This window comes from Scatophagus argus, chromosome 3 (genome assembly GCF_020382885.2).
Source record: "Scatophagus argus isolate fScaArg1 chromosome 3, fScaArg1.pri, whole genome shotgun sequence".
NCBI classification, from domain to species: Eukaryota; Metazoa; Chordata; class Actinopteri; family Scatophagidae; genus Scatophagus; species Scatophagus argus.
The window spans coordinates 9,588,020-9,602,336 of NC_058495.1; positions in this window are offsets into that span (position 1 = coordinate 9,588,020).

A 14,317-nucleotide genomic window follows, 5' to 3' on the forward strand; every position below is an offset into this window, starting at 1 on the left:
ATGTAACTCATGAACATGGCTATTGTTAGTACCCACAACTGTCAAGCTATCACATTAGTACTTTGAAATTTAGGCTCTATTTTCTTTGCCATTCTTGTGCAATTTTGCTAAAGCAATGTATCCGCTTAGCTGTGTTCTTATGTCCCAAATTAGATTAATGCAACTTTGTTCATACTGCGTTCAAAAAGTCACAAATACAGCAGAAAATCTGTGGCATTTGGGAGTCAGTTGGGGGAGAGGGAAAAAGAAGCGAAGACTAATATAACTATTTTGACTATCAGACTCCTTTTAGCTTGTATAGTTGCCATTTACTGCCTAGAGAGAGAAAAAGACAGTAATATACAAACTCCTGGTCCCATTCATAAAATCTTAGCGCTTTTCTTTTGTCGTAATATGAGCACTGACTTCTAGAGTGTGTGCTCCTCAGAGCGGAGGCGATCATGTGATTCTTCGCAGGTAACCGTGTTTCACTCAGGATGTTTGGACAAAGCCAGTCATTCCGCTCAACCACATTTGTGCATGTGGTTTGACAACGGAGGTCACACACACACACACACGCACACACATTCAGTGCCCTGCATTTGCCTTGCTGAACTGCGCTGCCGAGCTCCATTCATAGTTAATCAATGGAGAGAAAATGTGGATCCTAGATTCTAATTATCCTTCGCAGTGGCCTCTTTCCTCCTGTTCTGTCTCCCTCTCTCTGTTCAGTTTCAAATCTGTCCCTCAGCTCTTTCTTACCTCCGTCTTTTATCTGCCCCTCTCATCTTTTTTCTTCTGAATTTGTCTCATACCGCCTTGCTTCATCTCTCTGTCAGCTCCACTTTTCTGCCTTGATCCCCCTCGCTCTTCTCACTCCTCCCTCCCACCGTTAAGACTCATTTTTCGTTGAATGATATATCAAACAGTAGCCAGCTGCTGAATGAGAGGGATTTACTAACACCCCCTCTCTTCTGCACTCTATCTCTCACACATGCACACATGCATCGCCATCCATAGTACAGAGTGATCCAGAAGAGGGGATGAAAGAGAGTATTAATTCCACCATACCCAAGATGTACACCCGTATGCAAGCACGCACACACACACACACACACACACACGTACTATGCTGAAAGCTATTCATTCATTAATGGAGTCACATGCTGCACATCTCAGTTTCACACATCACTGGCCTTTGGTTAAGGAAAGAGATGACTGAGATATATAGACAGAGGGAGTGAACACGCTTGTGTACATGCATGTCTGTGTATACTCTCAACATGTTGTTCTTTCTGGTACATGCACATAATTTTGTCTGCATACACACAGACAAAAGAGTCTGTTTGCAACTGGGAGTATGTGTTAGCAAAGCATGTTTGCACTCATGAATGAAGAGATACATTAGCGTGTGCATGAATGCATTCGTAATTGTGCGTGCATGCTCCTGTGCATAGCTGTCTGTGCAGTTGCTCTCCACTGCTGCCTGCTTGCTCAGGTCTGCTGTCACATGGCTTCTGCTCAGGAACACACGAGGCAGCAGCAGCACAGTGGAAAATGATCACATCTCACATTGTCGGGATTTTCTTAACTTTGCCACCTGCACGTGAGAAACAGTTCAGTGGGGGGGGGGGGGGGGGGGGGGGGGCTTGTACCTATTGGCTTCGTCACAAATTCTCCTTGGCTATAAAGCCCTAACCCTCTGTTAGTGATGTTAGGGATGCTGCAGTAGCTGTTCAAGTGAAAAACCCCTCAGTGAGGCAAAGAGTGTTTATTTTTGTTTTTTGTTTTTTGGGATTTCTGATCGCTGTGGTTCAAACTCCTTCAGATGCATCATCCCACTCCCAGATCCTGATGACTCCCACCCTCAGCAGTGTTTTCTATTGAAAATCTGTCTACCTCACACTGGAAGAAATTAAGACACATGCAGCCCTTATGGATTTAACTTGAAGCTGTGGGACCTAAAATTGGATAAAAATGCTATGGATCAGGTCCCTGTTTGTAGTTTTAGGGCTGTTTCCCACAGCAGCAGATCCAAACCAGATGCTAGAACATCTGATTTCTGAGAATCAGTCGTAGTGTGACTGTTTACCGATCAGGGAGATTTTATTGATTTTAAATTGTATAAGTGCTTAATAGTATATGCAGAATACCAGAGGGGATGGTGTGAAGGGCAAGCTAAACCAAATGTAAATTTCCTTAGTGCTTATGAAACCTATAGTGCATGGTTTACTGGGAAGCCATGCCTGTAGGTGCATGTTTAAGCCCAGCAATAATGGATCTCCGTATTGTAATACATTTAATATTTTAGATTTAAATGTGATTCTGGCTACCTTCCACATCACCACATTTCTTGTGCAATGAGGGATTATTTCTGTCCCATTGGGTGTGCTCATTAAATAAACAGGTATGGAAAATGTATGTTGAATACATAACAAATGTTTTCCCTCACTTTATAAACATTACACACAAAGAGAGAGAGAGAGAGAGAGAGAGAGAGAGAGAGAGAGAGAAATTATTGTATTTTCATGTGTTTTGTTCTAGCAAATCAAAGAAGTTAAAATCCTAGCATGTAAAAAGATGGAAACACAACATCTGATCAGCAGAGTGTCTGCACAACAACTTTGGGCTGACCTGAAAATCCCCTCACCATGAAAAATCCTCAGGCAGAGCTGAAACGCTCTTATTCTCTTACCAACGTGTTTAATCAACACCTTCATCTAGCAGTGAACTGCATATGTGTGATTAACAAGATGAGAGACCTACTTTTTCCTCATCATGCAGACAGCAGCAGGGCTCCAGCTGTAAGCACCACTCTTTGTCTCTCGCTCTCTCTCTCTCTCTCTCTGCATTGTGTGCGCGCATGCATGCGTGTGCACGTGCATTGACATGGCCAAACTGCTTCCACTGTAATTACACATATCTTGACAGCAAATTAATCTGTTCCATGAATAAGAAGAGAGAGTGAAAGGACGAGAAACGAGAGAAGAAGGAATCCCTGTTAAGTTTCTGAATAACTACTGGTGGCGCTCTAGAGCAATGTTATGACGAGACAATCACTGAATTGTTTGGTATCCAGCCTTATTCCCAGGTCATCACATACTGCCATTTTGTCTCGTAAAGGTACCCTTTAGCGTCTGGATGAGATGTACAAGACTTTTAGCTCCAATGTAAAAGCAGCTGCATTAGCATGAGATCAGAGCAATTGTCCAACACAGTGTAGTTTACAAAGTGAGAAAGTCCCGATGGTGGGGTTGGTTGAAGGGTCACACACACCGCTTTCAGCTTTCAGCCAGGAGACTGGAGTTCATGTCCTCATTGTGAAACTGATCGTCACCCATCTTTCCCTAAACCTAAATGAATAGTTTTTGTGCCTTTCATGTTAAGCACTTGTTGAAAAGACATTGAAGCTGGAAGGCTCTGCACGTCACACTGAAATGCTGAACATTTTCTTTAAAAATGTGTTTTATGTGACGTATTTGGTGAAACTGAAAGTCAGGTCATGGTGGTCAAGGCCCAGTACCCATGTGAATGTTTTACACAAGCATTATAAACGCTGGAAAATATAGGCAGCTATGAAGTAAACACTTATCATGGGTGGCTGATTCTGCTGCCCACAAAATGTAAAAGAGTCAAAAGAACATGCAAGTAAAACAATTAAATTTATTTACATTTTGCTAGCTAGGCTTTGTCAAATTATTATTTTTTTCTCTCCATGTTCAACACATGTTTTTTCCTTACAGAAATGAATTTTTGGTACAGCTCTGATTCAACTGGTGATGCGAAACATTTCTTGGTGGCCTAAAAGCTAAGGTAATTTTAGTCTACTGAGCGGTTTGAACAAATTAATTAGAAAATGGTCAGTATGTGGGTCTTTAGAGAAAGGGGTTGAAAACCACGAGTACAGAGTACAGAGTACAGAGTACAGAGCAGATCACTGAGTGAGACTGGTGAGAGGGTTTTGTCCAGGCCTGAAGAAAAGAAGCAGGATAATAATCAGAACAAGCCATGAGCCAAACAAACTCATCAATGCACATGAATCAACTCTCCAAGGAGCCTGCCCATGTTGTACTTCTTATTGTATCTCATCACAGAGCTTCAAAGAATATTGAAGGTCAAAAACACACCCAGGCAAGGCCATCTGTGGACATTTGGAAAACAGCTTGTAATAGTGCAGCACATAATAGCGCTCACATAATTTGCTTTTTAAACCAGAAATGTAAGAGATGTAAGCGTCCGATTCAGAACATACAGCCTTTATAGTAATTGACAGTGAATCACAAAACTGAACTCATCTAGCTTCGTAGAATATGAAGAGAGACAGCTACATTATTATCTAACAGTCACATCAGAGATTATAAAAAGCCCAGCCATCTCTACTGTTTGTCATTTGTGGACTACAAGCTGCTTTTCCTAAAGTTTAAAAAAGTTGTGAACCTTAAATACAGGTCTAATATACAATATAGCATCCCAGCATAACATATAGAATCCCCTATTCCACCTGATCTGTCTTTAGTTTGCATCACCTGCTCATCGGGTACTCAAATACCCCCTCACCCCCCGCCTGTCCAACGTGGGAATACAGACAATCACACATTCACACTCACTTCATGGTGTGGTTGTGGAAGTGAGAAAATAGATAAAGTCTGAGCTCACTCTCTGAGAGTCTCCTTTTTACCCACTTAACTATTTCTGTCACTTTTAAATATGAACAACCTTATGCAACACAATGAATATCTTCCAACACAGACAATTTAACAGTTTCAGGACACTCAGAGTACGAATACAAGTCCTTGATACTTACTGTGAAACCTGAGCCTGTTGCACTGTAGTTTTTATGAAATGAGAATGTACTGGCAATACTTCCTGTTCTATCAAATTTCAAAAGATCATTTGTGTAAGTGTGAAGTTAGGGAAGTATTGATCATCAATGAGGAGTCAGGAGTGATGTTATTCAGACTCAGGGTCACTGTGGGTTTAATAGCTTTATTTTATGGAAGAGTTTAGAAAGTGTGCCAGCATGTGAATTGGTGTTGAAATGACACACATTTACTTCTGACTGGAGGAGTGTGGCTTACATCTGTATTTTTGTCCTGGTGTCATTGTCACTTTGTGCTTTTGTGCTTCAGTACATTAGCAAAACACCCACATCATTTATAGTATGAAGCTATGACTCAGTTACTGTTACACTATGTATGTATGTATTTAGCCACTATACAAGAAGAGGCAGCAAGTGGAAGAGGTCACAGAATCTGACAGGTCGTTATATGATCATTATACATTTAAACCATATATAATGCAATATATTTATGGCACTATGGCACAGAATTCACTTTTACCTTTAATATTCTTGCAATGATACTATGAGTGGAACCAACTAGATAACTTGTACGCTGAGCCAGAGTCAAGTGTCAGGATGTTTTTGGACTGTTATTCTAATTGGTGGTGTCATTATTCTGCAATCAGGTAAATTCAAACTTTATTATGTAATTTTTTTTTACTTTACTTTACTTTACTTTTGCCATTATGCAATTCACACTGATGCAGATTATGCTGGATTTGCCTTTTTATTCACCAAACTAATCAAACCAAGTTTAGGTTGGTGCCAGGTGGGCTGGTTTTACAAAGAGAGAGAATGGCTTAGATCAAACTAATAGTCAGACTTGAGAAAGAAGTTTAGTAAAGCTAAGTTGCTAAGAATTCTGGGTAAAATAGTCTCCATGGTTCATATGCTTCTGCTTGCTAAAGATGCTCACATCTCTGGTGTCTCAGCTGGTTGAATGTGTCCCATGTATCACAGCTGAGTACTTACTATAGTGGCCCTGGTTCAGTTCCAGGCGGAGTCCCTTTGCTGCATGCCATCCCTTCTCTCTCCCCCCGCCTTTCCTGTCTCTCCTTGTGTCACAAATAAAGCTGAGTTCACAGCTTCACCTGCTGTGGATGTGAGAATTAAAGTCATTCGGAGCCTCATCTCAAGCAAAACGATAATGATTACAATGTTTGCTATGTGGGGGACTGTGAATGAATTTATTAGGTTTGATTCATCTTTATTGACATGGCCCAGATTAAGTACACTGAAATGCAATTTAGCATCTAGGAGAAGAAAAAGTTTATATAAAGACACAGTAAATGTGTCCAGAATGTACAACATAGCGAGTGATAGCAAGAGGTTATGTCAAACAATAATTAACCTTCCTGCCATGTTACTGCTCAAACTGACCCGTGTTAAAGTTTGAAGATCAAGAAATAATAGTTGCAAGTATTTTTTCAGTAAGAAACTTCTGCTTGCCTTAATTAGTGTAATCAACATATAACATGAAAATGGTTCATCTCATACATTTGCAACCACACCCTGCATGTTTATATCACATAGATACTGTTCGGTTTGACCCAGCAGTCGAGCTGGGGGTAAAAGGACGTCAGAAAAGTGAAACTGAAAGTTTTGAAACATTAAAAAAACATTGAACATATGTATTTTTTTTTTTAATGAAAAACGACTGAATTATCCTAATTGAACCATTATCTGTGAGAGGTAAGGAAAACCATTGCACTTAATATTGACAAAACAGTTAGTGGAGATAATAATTAAATATGAACTTATTAGGATTTTTTTATTATTGTTATTTTCAGACTTGGATAATAAAATATGCACTGGGTCAAATTGACCTGGGAACATCACTGCTGTTCCTGACAAATGAACACAACAGGAGGGTTTAAAAGTTAGAGCATCAACAATACACTCCCTCTCTCTCTATCTGGAAGAACAGTAGTGAGTCGTGAGGCCAGTCTCTTCCCACTGAGACAGAAAACAGGTCAGAGTAAGACTGGCTGTCTCTGAGACACATATTGTATAACAGGCTACCCAACAACACTGTGTTCAAAAATACCCAATGCTGAGCTGCACGGTGTGCAAGCGTGTGCGTAGGTGTGTTGTGAAAACACATATATATATGTGTGTACTGTATGTGCACTGTGCAAATGTGAGCGAGTGTGGCAGTGATACAAGTGAGTCACCAGAATATGATTAATGCAGTTTGTTTGCTTGATTTTTTTTGGGTCTATTACTTAACCGGTGATTCGCTCTACATTCGTCTGTGTCACCTGTGATGAGGACCCTGTCCTCTTAAGAACGACAGCATCAGTCGTTTCAGCCAGAACCGTAAGATGAGTTCAGGTGCCGAAACCCTCTGGTGTTGGTAGGAAGTTGAACAATGAGCAAAATATCCTGAACGTGCACACAAATACAGTACTCTTGATGGCCAGAGGAAGTAGAAGAAAGTAACTGAAGCTAACTTTAGGCAAATAACAAGAAAAGGCAGATTGTCAGTAGGGAGAGATGATAAAATGCTGTTGAGTCTCTTCTTAGTCTCCAGTAATGAGACAGGATGTGATATCTCAGTACTGACAAGAAGCTACAGTAGAAAAGGTTCTGGCAGCCCTGAGCTGTCCAGTTAAATAAAAAAAAAAGAAAAGTGAAAGAAAAACAATGAACATCCTGTGAACAGAGCTGCATTGATATATTATTATGCAGTGATTAGAATCAATATGTGCATTCACAATGAGCCAGTGAACAGAGACTGAGATAATGTAATCATATTTACTGGCTCACATTCATTTTCTGGTTGCTGTGGCTTAAATTAGTTTGATTGAGATCGGAGCGGGGACGCCGGAGACGAGTACATTACAATAATTGAAAGTGGATGAAATAACAGCATGTCTCGGTTTTTCTAGGTCATTTAAGTAGAGAGAAAAACTTATTTGGAGTTTTTCTCAGAATCTTGGATGTGTTGGACATCATGTTGATTATTTTCTGATGAAAAAAATGACAGATTTTTGATGAAAACAAAGCTGCGACATATCCAAGTTCTGATGGATATAATTCTTCTTGTTTTCATATTTCACCAGATTTTATTTCTATTTTAAGTTGTTTATCAACATTATTGTACAGGGAAAATAAACAATATCAGAAATGGTTCCCTGTGGGACATCAAATTATCATTAACAGCCATTACTACATTGAGTAACAAAATTATGTTCATGCCAAAAATGTGTAACTGTAACTTTTATTAGATTTTATGGCATATAGTATGTTGTTTTATATGTTTGTTTGTGCATCTCCCTGCCGATGACTTTGTGCATTTCTTCTGTTTGTGTCGCTGTACATATTTTTGCATCTAGCTAATGCCCTGACTGACTGTTTAATGTAGACTGATGTCTGTTGTTGCTTCCATTTGCCAGAAGCAAATGGATTCACAAAGTCAAATATGATGGGAAAGGTCAAACAACAAGACTGATGTGCAAATAACACAGAGTGAATGTGTAAACAAATGTGAAATTCAAGGTCAAAACACGCTATTACTTGGCACAATGGTGTCTTGTGTTGAAAATGATTTGATATTACCTGATTAATTGTAGCATTAATAACTGTAACGTACCAAAATAACAGGATTGTACTGTTCTCAAACACAAGAAAATAGTTCCTATGAAACCGCTCACACCAAAGTCTGTGGATTATCAGGAGTTTTACAATTTTCTGGTGCTTTGAGCACCAGAGCACCAAGTGCTGTCTGCTTCCATTATATTTAAAAGGAGGCAGACATCTCTAAGGACAATATCTTCAAAACTCAGGAACTCACGCATCCATTCTAGAAAGATAAGTGGCACTACAGGTAAGAGGAAACATGTATTTTTGATTTAAGGGTAAACTGCCTGTTTGACCACACATTCAACATGCCAACTTTTCAAGGGAAATAGTATGTCAGTGTTGTGCATATAACTTTTTTGTACAAAAAAAAGGCAAAAAAAGCAAATGCAGGTTTATTATCCAAATAATAACTACAGCTTGATTTTTAGTGTGTGTATTAGGGGGACTTCGGTATTTTGAGAATCAATATGGCCTTGGTTGTTTGCTAATAAAATAAAATAACTGTGTTGCAGCAATTTGTCTCTGATTTGGATTTCATTCGCTGTTCTGTAACTTGCACTGATGTGTGTGTGCCAGCTGAGCCACAGTGATGTGGAGGGTGGAGGGATGAGAGATGAATGGTTAGACAGACACTTAGATAAATAGACAGATGAGGCGAAAGGAGGGAGAGAGAATGAGTCATATTGCCTCTTCCCTCCATCTCTCTTCCTTCCCTGCTGTCATCCCGGTGGTGTTGCACATCCTCGTGGCCTTCATGCAAATCAGCGTCCTTTCATTCATTCCCTCGTATTATCCAATAGCAAAGCTGGATCTTAGCAAAGACTGCCCTTTTCCCACCACCAATGCACACACTCTGCTTCCCTCCTCTACTCTCTCATTTGTTCATTCTGACTCTTAATCTCATGTACTGATCCTCATCCTTATAGGCCACAATGAATGAAGTCGATGCAGCCAAGCAAACCAGGAGTCAGGGGCAGCATAAATAAAAAGATGCACAGATAGACAGTGCAGGAGAGCAATTATGTGTACTGAATTTATTGCCAGAAATCTCAAACACCATAAATGCCTTTGAGTATTCAGAACAAGAAGTACAATCAGGACAGAACACAAGCTTGCATGCGTGCACACACACACACACACACACACACCCACAGCAAGAGCAAGAGAATCACTCAGTTCACGATGATTGTCCACCCCAGCTTGAAGAGGAAGTGGAGAGGCTTTACAAGTGTAATGTACTGGTGATTCTCTCTGATGGAGGCGGTCAGTGTTTTGCTGTGCATGAGTCTGCACTGAAAATGAACAAAAGAGGGCAGTAGCATGGTAGGTATTTTTCATTTTACAGTTTTTCCTCATTTGCTTTGACTCATTTGTTGAAATAGCCTTAACATCTTCTAAACTGCAAGTGCAATTGTCACAAATGTTTCATGGGACATCGCAACTCATGTAAGCCAATGGCTTACTAACTCAATGACCTCTTCCGCCTGGGTCCAGACATTTGAATCAGCCCACCCCACTGAAGTTGTAACAAGTTTTCAATCCAGTCTGATATCAGGCAAAAACCTAGTTATTGTATCAGTAAATTGGCCAGTGCTCCAAAATTTAAATTCATTGTGTGAGCTGTACTGGTCAAAATGTTTAGATGTTTTTGTCTAGATAAAAATGTTGTGTGGAAAAAAATCAGTATTATACTGTGGTAGACACATATGATACGCAAATTTAAATATATAAAGTATATGCATTTGTGTAGCAATGTGTTGCATGTACTGTAAGCAGGAAATTCACCTTTGCTCTCTCATGTGACATCACATACGGTGAACATAAAATTTTCAGAAAATTATGTGAGATTCCTAATTCATTACTGTCACCTTATTTACCAGTTTAGCAGACGTCACAAATGTTCCATATCATAGATATTTATGGAGCTGTGTCTAAGCCATCACATGCAAAATGATCCATTCAGTCATTAAAATCTGTCAAACGATGAGCGAATGTTTAGAAGTTGTGAAGAGTTTGACAGTTGCACTGAGGATTGACTCATTAGTTCTGATGAGACATGTGCCAGTGCCTACTGTGCAAATTAGACAATCGTACTTTGCTATAATGTGTGGAATTTGCTTGAACTGCTGAGAAACTCAGATGTGCTGTGAACAAACTAATTGTTCAGAGACTTGAGCTGATTGTTTTGAAAACAGAACAAACATTCAAAGTGAATAAGAAGAAGTGTAACCAGGCAGGAAGACATTCAACAAATGCGGCTGTTGTGAGAGTACCTGTACACACCACAAGTACTGCATATTCGTCCTGCTGAGTGGCTAAACTTGAGCAATCAGTGATTCACCATGTAGCTCAAGGACACCACTGCAGAAGCTACTCTGGAAGGACATGTCATTGTCATTCCTGCTATTTTAGAGTGCTGTGCATTGTGAAAAAAAGATATTCTACTTTTTACTCTTCATATCTAGTCACATACATTTTTGATTCCTCTGATGCACTTTGACTAGAAGTACTTCTTAATACTGATCTGCATATTTTTTAGTCTGCAGAGGCAGCTAACCTTTCATAACCTTCATCCTGCTGATTTAAGGTTGTGTTTGTTCACATGAGCCGCCTTAAAACAACCTGTACACATTCAATTTTCTAACCTACACTTGTCACCATTTCTTTCTTCATGTGTGTAGCTGTGGAGAGAGATAGCCAGGGAAAGGGGCTGTCAATTGGCTCAGAGTCAGACCTATCTGATTTCAATGAACTAATCTGAGATGAGTGTGGTAATCAGGAGGGCTTAAACTAGACAAAACGAAGGCTTTTGATTATGGATATATCAGTGAGGATCAGTATTATTGATGTTCTGATGGTTGTGATGTTTCTGGCCACCTGGCGAACATCAAGTCCAACAGGCTATTCACTTCCAGTTTAGCACCGTTTTTGGTCTCCACCAACTCCTGATGTAAATGCAGTATCTTGTTCTTAAGCTGCTGTACAGTTTGATTGTTATAGCTTTTGTTGCTGTGGCCAAAAGCAACACTGATGAGTTAATGTGTCGTAAATGAATAATTAAAGGTACTGGTCCTTTAAAAAGGCTGATTAATCACACACAAAAAGAAATTAGCCGTTAAGCAGTAAGATTTGCCATAGTCCTCTTCTTTAGCTCAGGGCTCTGTATGAGCAGTCAAGAAGGCTCTACAGTAAATCACTCTCAAAGCAAAAATAATAACCATTGCTTTATGGGCTTGTAAAACTTCAGGTCCTAATTTAAAGCCAAACAAAAAGCGCATTATATATTCATAACCACTACCTCTCATCAAGTCCTCAGTATCCTGGTGTTGTTGTTTTTTTTCCTTTTTATTTTATTAGTTTGCACAGCGTATGTGACACTTAATGGATCCTCCACTCTGTTTGGATGTGCCTGCCTATAAATCCCCCATAATCCAGAGACATAATAAGCAGCCTCTTTCATGTGTTGAGGTGAAGTGAGTCCCCGAGGGACTGACTTGGTGCTGCTCAAAGACGAGATTTCTTCTTACAGATGAAAAGGAAACCAAAGTGGGTTGGGAGAAGTGCAAAGAGAGAGAGAGAAGGAGAGTAAAAGAGAGGGAGTTCAGGGGTAAAACTGAAAGATGTGCAAAGAGAGAAAAGAGCAAAAGACTGAGTTGGGCCAGAAGAAAAAGAGAAGGAGGGTGGGTGAAAGTGAAGATAGGTAACACAGTCAAGGTTAGAAAGACAATTGGTGAGAGATGTCAGTAGTGAAAGAAGCAGTACCATGATATAAAAGTCCGTTCATAAATTTAAAGCTAAAACAATACACTCATATACTCATAGATTATATTTAATGATTCTTTACATACAAGCCAAACTGTAGCAGACACTGGTTTTGATTTTTAGAGCATCATTCTTTGTGATGGGAGAGATGGTGGTGAGAAGGACGTCTGCAGAGAAGACAGCTTTGCTACGTGTGTGGCTGAAATGAGGATTGGGAAAATAATGGGGGCTTTTTTTAAAACCAACTGAGCACAGTTTATCACAAGATACTACCTGGGGGCTATGATACCACCTGCCACTGTAGCCCCCACATTTTTAAGAAATGCACCTAAATACAGAGCCTCTGTGGCTTTGCAGACAAAAGTAATGATCAGCCTCTGAGGTTTCTGCTTTGTTAGAGAGTGATACCAAGAATTTCAATTCTGTGCTGTAGCTAGAGAAGGTGGGAATAATTTAATTACCATAAGATATTTTGGTAGGTAAAAATCTAAGTACTCAGTACTACATATACTTTCCACTGGATAATAGCAGAGACACATGAGAAGTTCACAGTGTGAAAAAATTAACTGAGTGAAAGAGAGAAAGAATGAAAGATACAGAATCAAATCCACTGAGAGCTCAGCGGCAGTGATGGCTGTGATGCCTTCTGTTCCCTCAAAGGGAAATGGTTAAGCAACAATGCAGCACTGTGGCCTATTATAGGAAGGATTACATGTACAGCATCTCTGAAGACGCTCATTCTGCAAAACCATCATTATATTGTAATATACTGTAACTGTGTGCTGTTAAATGATATCATTCTCCTGACATTAGATCATACTTTAGAGGCCCTTAAACCTTTCTACTCTGAGAAAAAGAGGCAATTACAAGAAACTCATCACGACATCAAATGAAAATACAAAAGTAATTGAATTTTTCTGTGATATGAAATGGGCAATGCAATATCAGGGAAGCAGTAAAGCAAAAAAAAATTCTAATAAACACAAATGATGTGCATGAGTGGTGATTTTTCTCCTCATGGAAAAGTGACTACAGTCAGAATCTCAGATAACATCTGATATTATTATAGATCAGTTTTAGACACCACCCTCATATCTTGTAATTCAATTAGTTTTAACGTGTGTGTGTTTGTAACTGAGCTTAGCTAGCTAAAAATATGAGACTTTTTTGCATCAGAACTGATTTGTTCAGGACATCCCTTCAAATATGAATACAATTACATCTGAATTGCCAGTTGCACAAGTCATACAGGGATGCCAGGTGTGTGTTTAGCTTTTGTGGGACATGAACATTTTTATGCAATTTTAATTGCAACAGTTTGACAACTGTAAAAAGAGCCTAACACGCAAAGGAACTGAATTTATAAACTATTACTTGGTAGAAAATTTGTGAGCATTGATACTTTATGCTACAAGATTGTGTGATCAGTTTGTGTCGTCTGCGTATCAGTGGTTTTAGATGGAGCACATAAATGTACAAGCTCGGTGGGCAGGCCAGTGAGGCTGTTTCATTCACTAAAGTTTCATAGAAAAGCTCAGCAAAGTGTTCATGATTTAATGGTTACTATTTGCTAAACCAGCCAGTTAGTCTTCATTCTTGAGGTCTTAATTGTTGTAAAAATGCAACTGAAGCATGACATGTCTCTCGTCGGAGTGATTTTTACAGTCTTGTTTGCCTCATTGTGAGGTACCGAGACTTAATGGTCTCATTACTGCCCCCTGAGGCAAGGGGTCGAAAAACACCCACTGGTATTTGACAGTTGGTCAAAACCACAAGCGTGGTAGACGTTTCTTCCCCCGGCGACCACAAGGGTTGACAATGAGCTCATTTGGCACTCGAGATCTCATTTCTGTTATCCATTTCAGTTCGTTTAAGGGCTTTTCTAACATCATCACTTGTGGATTTCAGTGAAATAATCTCACTTCATTAAGAACGATTTCACACACATAATACTGAGAAAGTATTCACAGTGATGTGCTCATTTTGCAATATAAAATCACACTCCCACACCACCAAAACTACCATGTGTGAAAAATCTCACGGGAAATGAAAACCGCTCTTCTCTTGACCAATATCAGATCGAGGAGAATGTACGAAACAAAGAAAAGAAAACACATGTACCCAAATCTGTAACTGACTAAGCACAGCCGA